General features: G+C 36.6%; 1 non-coding gene across 1 annotated transcript; it reads left to right on the top strand.

Moving 5' to 3' along the window:
• The first annotated feature begins 3,230 nt into the window (after positions 1-3,230).
• LOC119056079 (U2 spliceosomal RNA) lies at positions 3,231-3,418 on the top strand. The gene has a single exon (XR_005083817.1). It is a non-coding gene; the product is annotated as a U2 spliceosomal RNA (small nuclear RNA).
• The last annotated feature ends 3,144 nt before the right edge of the window (positions 3,419-6,562 follow it).

Genomic DNA, 6,562 nt, shown 5'->3' with positions numbered 1-6,562 from the left:
ACTTGTAAATGACAGAGGTTGTGCAGTATCCAATTACATAATTAGCAGAAATTACACGAATATCTCAGTGTTTGCACAGGCTTTGTTGTAAGAACTTTTATCTAATAATTCAAAATGAGGATTATATGCACTATGTTATCTATATCATCATACTTTACATCAATTATCTAATAAATATCTATTATACACTGTGAGTTTCAGATGGTGCATAATCACATAATTATGCTGATTGTATGTCTTCAAATTCACAAATGCTTCTATGAGCTTAATATGTAAATGTACTTTCTCATCAATTCTCTGCCTTTCAGAATTGGTCGGGCATATTTTACTTGCATTCTAAAGTACTCAGTAATGCCTTTCATCTATATTTTTGGTCGCCCCTTTTCTGGGCAAATGGGCAAGTGTTTCATTGCATTTCTTTGCCCCACCGGGCTTTGGTGAAGCCATATTCTGAATTCAGGCATGTACATTACAAATTGACTAGTGAGTTTAATCATCAGTTGGTAGGAGCCCTTATAGCATCCTCTTGTTTTCCTGGCATGGACACTAGTAATTTTCAAGATGGTAGATGCTTCTTCAGCCCAAGTACCTGAGTGTCAAAAGTGAACCAAGATCCTCTGTAAACCTCTGAGGGAGACACCGTGTAAAGGAGAATGAGAAATAGCCAGGTGTCTCCGTGCTGATGCAAGAATGAGTACAGAGAGAGGAGGGCAGCCATGAATAACAAGGTAAAACGTGTGCCTTTGGCTTGGGAGCTGAATGAGCAGGAACAAAAAGTAATAGAGAGAAGGTCATGCACTGAAGGACTCTGTATTTTAAAGAGAAAACTCTTTCTCCACTCTAAGCAGTAAGCATAAAATTGTAAAATAATGCTCCGAGTAACAAAGGCTATTTCATACTCAGTGTAGCAGCACGGAGGGCATATAGTCTCTAATCAAATGTGGCTGAGAAGGGTAATTTGAAAGAAGAAGCCATAGCTCAGAGTCGAACATCACAATTTGGAAACATTCAAGTACAGGAGCACAATATCGAATGGGTCAAATACATTTAAAAAATTAAAATATCTGAGGTTTACAAAGGCGATACAGTGCATATAATTTCCATTGCAAAAAAAAAAAAAAACACTGGGAGGGAGATCAGGCCATCACCCTGCCCACAAACACATACACAGCTCTGCACTGAGACCTAGGCATATTCTCGCTAGGTCACATTTTGCTGCTAATGACTTTTTGTTTCCAGATTTCTGGGATGTTTAGCATCACGGATAAGAAATGTGCACATTGACTGTCTTGAGCAAAGTAGAGGCTAAGACTTGGAAGCAGAAAGAGCCTGTAATGAAAAGCCCTAGATTCACTAGACATTCCAGGAAGGTGCAAGTATAAACCAAGAACCTAATCTCTTCCCTCATAACACTTGCCTTATCCCGGGACCATCCAGAGGGAGAGGCCGGAGGTGACAGTCCTGATTTCATGGTTCCCAGGGAGAGCCGGGTTCCTCTGTGAGAAAAAAGCGTAGCACCTTCCCTTGCTGTAAATTATAGTCTTAGGAAGCCCTGTTGTGTCTTTAAGCTCTGGAGATACTCTGGGTTGAATTTTTCATGTTATCTGAGGGCAGAATTGAATTTGGTGAAAAATGAGGACATTGGGAGAGGAGAAGATTTCTTTTGTAGCCCTGAACAAATACAAACACTGACAACTGGCTTGCACTGTAAAGCACTTACTGTCTCAGGAGCCGACCTAACACACAAAGCAGTGCTGCCTTGCAAGGGAATACCAAGATTACACTAAATTCCCAGAATGCATTGAGCTGAGAGTCGGCAAAGTACCAACTTACAAGCATGGAATTAAGTAAAAATGTTCAAGTGTGGTATAGTTAACACAAATACCTCAAATCAAAAATAAAACACAAACAAGATGGAATTAATTAGGGTTAAGACGAGTTCTACAAAAAAATGGAAAAGATGATGATATAGTGAGAATATTTAAATTAAGTGGGAGAGGGAAAAAAATCCCTGAACAATTCAAGTCTTTATTTGGATGGATTCACTAATTTCTCTAACTATTGATGAAAAGTGGAACACATTTAGTGATATCCAGAAAAAATATTTGTGTTGTTTTTGGTAAAGAATGGGTAAGCAGTTCTCAAACATGGTGGATTTAGCAAACTGGTAGTTTAGGTTTCAGAAAACTTTTACACTTTTAAATACCATTAATGATCCAAAGGACTTTGTTTATGTGCTTTATGTCTATTTATTCTTACTGTACTGGAAAATAAAATGGATATTTTAAAAATAATATATTTAGAGCCGTGGCTGGTGTAGCTCAGTGGATTGAGCGCAGGCCTGTGAACCAGACAGTTGCGGTTTGATTCCCAGTCAGGGCACATACTAGGGTTGCAGGCCAGTTCCCTGCAGGCCAGTTCCCAGCAGAGGACGCACGAATGGCAACCGTACATTGATGTTTCTCTCCCTCTCTCCTTCCCTTCCCCTCTAAAGATAAATAAATAAAATCTTTTAAAAAAAGTCTACCAAAATCGTTAAAAAATAAGTAAATAAAAATAATATATTTATTAGTTTATTAGTAAATGTTGACATATAAACATGTTTTCATAAAAACTGTACAGTTTTGCAAAAATGTACGTTAGTGAGAAGAGAGATGGCTTTTTCAAATTTTTACAAATCTCCTTAATGTCTGACTATCAGAAAACAAGTAACTTCACGTCTGCTTCTATATTGAATCTGTTACAATGCATTATTTTGGTTGCAGCACTTGAAAAAATCCTGCACGTACAAACGCATTTGGCAAAGTGAAGGTGTTTGAAAACTTTTCAGATTATTTTGTCATTACGCCAGAATTTGACATAATAATTTTTGGATGTTAGTTGCTATGTAGAATCAAAACCTACACCAATGCATTTTCTGCACTTCTTTACATTAAAATCTGTGGGTTTATCTAGCATGCTGAGTAGATCTTTTTTTCATGTGCAGGTTTGTAACATCATACATTAATCATTTGGAAAATACTGCCTAACTGCAGATGTTTCAGATAGTTTACACATTTCATGGTACACTTTAAAAACACAAACACAAACAGAACACACACATCCATTTATTTTTGAAATATCTTTGTGTTGAGAAGTTGCCAGGTCTCATAAGGGGCACAAGTTTTCCAAAATTCGAATGTTTCCATGAAAGCTCAACTTTATGATCATCAATAAAAACTGTCGACTCTATCGCTTCTTGGCCTTTTGGCTAAGATCAAGTGTAAAAACTGTCAACTGCATTTCTTTCGCCAAATATTCATGTTTGAATAAACACACTTTATATCTGAGTTACTATTGCAAGTAAGAATGGTTTTCCATGAAGAAAGCAGCAGGTTCATCTGATAGCTATACAAATGAACTGCCTGAGTAATTTCCTGGGGGTAACTTTCAAGTCAGTATGTAGTTGAAATATTTCATACATATTTCTTATGTCTTCATGAAGAACATTAAAAAGACATATACACAAAGGTCAGATTTTTATACCAGCACTAATTATTATTGTTTCCGCAAGGACATTCTTAAGTGAAACTGGACTTTTTTTTCTTGTGAATGCGTGGTAGTGAGCAATAAAACCCCAGTTGGACAGTTTGGTGACAGTACCCTTAAAAACCAATGTTTAAGACAAGTGACATCTTAGTATTATTCTGAAGATGGTTTGACTTAACAAACACCCTGAAAGTGTCTTTGGCACCCTTACCAAACTACAGAACACCTTCGAGGACCACCAGGAAAAAGACTTCCCACTCACCCCACCCTCCACAACAAAGTAGAGATATTAAATCACAGAGAAGTTTATTCTTCTCCCATCCACCAGCCTGACTACTGTAATCTGGAAGGGAAAGTCTGTTTCATGAGATAGATCAGGACGTTGGTTTCCCCTGTATCATGGTTAACACAATCCCCGAGGGCTTGGTCCTCATCAGCTTAGCTGCTACCCTATCCGTGCTCCAGTGCATGGGAAGAGAAAAAAATCACAAACAGCTGTTTTCTTTGAAGGCGTGTAAAATGAAGGATGTACACTACTCTCCAACCATGTTCTGCTGGCAGACACTTGATTCAGCTTAGTTACCAGAAAAGTAGAAAAGCTAAACAAGTATATATGCCCAGGAAAAAAAAGACAGAATAAATTTTAAGTGTGTGCTTATTTGGGTCTTGGTGGAAAGGAAGGCTAGACTGACAATCTTCCAGGATTTTGGAATTTTGAGCATTAAAAAAAACTAGAATCTTTCAAATAGATGAAACAATTTATCTCTATTTCAAAGAAATGCATTAAAATTGGTAGTTTAAAAATGTTAGTAGATCATTGGTTAAAAAAGGCCTCAAATTTTATGGACAGATAAATGATGATTTACCCATGGACCAGAAACAAAAACTAGGGACTCTCAATTTTCATTACATCATCTGTGTAAAATACTTCAGAAAATGGTCTGACTAACCGTACATCATTTTAAAATAGATACTTTAAGAAGAGATCAAATGAAAGTAGGAAGAAAGAAAGGCATGAGTAGTGATACTTTATATATTGTTAATACAATGACAGCTTGATTGAAATGTCTTACTATAAAGGTTAGGCAAAATTTGTTTAAATGGAGTATCTGTGTAGCAAACAACAAATCAAAACTCCCTAAATAGTATAACATCATTTTTATTTTATTTTTTTGTCTTGCTATTTTTATTGTTGTTCAAGTACAGTGGTCTTCATATGCCCCCCACTTCTCCCCTCCACCCTGCCCATCCCCACCTCCCACCTTTGATCCTACCCCCCTTGGCTTTGTCCATGGGTCCTTCATACATGTTCCTGCATGACCCTTCCCCTTTTCCACCTGTTATCCCCCCCACCTCCCTCTGGTTACTGGCAGTTTGTTCTTTATTTCAATGTCTCTGGCTATATTTTTCATGCTTGTTTGTTTCATTTTTTAAAAACTAAATGTGATGAGTTGGAGCAAAGGGAAAGGAAAATGTTCTTCTATAATTAAAAAGCTCTTAAAGTGAAAAGTTATTTTGTGTTATGATAGAAGAAAATCTGCTTGGAAGACACATTTTTCATAAACCTGTAAGCATCAAACCATGTAGCATTCCAAGCATAAAGCCCAACAATCTGTTAGAAGTGTAGGGATAACTCGATGAAAATATATGCTGGGAATGTAATATATGTTTTTCAGAATTAGGAAGGTCTAGTAGAAATAAATAAATGAGAACATATAGGAATTGAATACTGTAATAAACTTTACTCAGACATAAGTATCTGATTTTGTGTTTTATGAATATCAAATATATATTTGATATATATTTTATTAGTATCTGAAGAACACTTACAAAATCAATCATGTACTTAGGCTTTAAGGGAAGTCTTAAACTTTTTTTAAAGTACTTTTTTCAAAGTCTGCAACCATCGCCATAAATTCAATAAATTCAGACATAATTAAAAATATAATATAAAAATTCAAAGTACTTTGTTCAATATAAGGAACTCTCCCATAAGTAATGTTTAACTGATGAATCCAAAAAAGAAATATGCCAGAAATGATGATCATCAGGAAAGTTAATGAAAAGGAATATATTTTAAAAGATTTTATTTATTTATATTTAGAGAGGAAAAGGGAGTTAAAAAAGAGAGGGAGAAAAGCATCAATGTGTGGCTGCCTCTCATGTGCCCCCTACTGGGGACCTGGCCTACAATCAAAGCTTGTGCCCTGACTGGGAATCAAACCGGCAACGCTTTGGTTTGCAGGCTGACATTCAATCCACTGAGCCACACTAGCCAGGGCAAAAGGGATATACTTAATAACAAAACTTATAGACCACTTTAAAACGTTTTAAATGTCTTTGCATTCAAAGTTGACTGAACATAATTGGGGTAAGTCCTCATTTTGTATTAGCCAGTTTGGTTGCACTAACAAATAAGCCTAAAATCTCAACCACATACAACATCAAAGATCCCTTGCTCATGTTCCCCAAGGGCTGCGTTGGCCAGGGCTCTTCTCTACAGTAAGCAGACTGAATTTGGATACCCAGGCTGAGATATCAGTACCAACACGGACAATGCCATTTGCATGGTCCAGGGAAAACCAATCACCACCCAGCTACATTTAAGTCCTTTGTTTGCACTTTCCCACTCTGCTTGTACTGACCAAACAAACAGCATGGCCAGGCCTCATTATGTGGCCCATGACGTACACATTACTGATCTGGAAGTACTGAAATTCACAGGACAAGGGCAGGGAAACATCATTCTCTGGTAGGGACAAGAGGAGGGCGGGTGAAATAATCTGAAAACTGAAACAAACTCTATTGTCTCTTACATTAAAAACTTGATATAAACCAAAATCAACGGGCATTAGAGTGCATTAAAATAAAAGCTAAAAATAATATATGAGTATATTATATTGGAAATAAGAAAGAATAGATAGCCACAGGTAGATAAATAATTGATCCAATCATATTAATATAATTTATTACACATAACTTTAGGAAACAAAGTGAAGAAGAGTGAAATGGGTAATATACCATAGTCCAACAA

This window comes from Artibeus jamaicensis, unplaced genomic scaffold (assembly GCF_021234435.1).
Source record: "Artibeus jamaicensis isolate MK-2021 breed Jamaican fruit bat unplaced genomic scaffold, CSHL_Jam_final scaffold_369, whole genome shotgun sequence".
NCBI classification, from domain to species: domain Eukaryota; kingdom Metazoa; phylum Chordata; class Mammalia; order Chiroptera; family Phyllostomidae; genus Artibeus; species Artibeus jamaicensis.
Note: the sequence above shows the minus strand (reverse complement) of the source record. Positions and strands in the feature narration are given on the sequence as shown.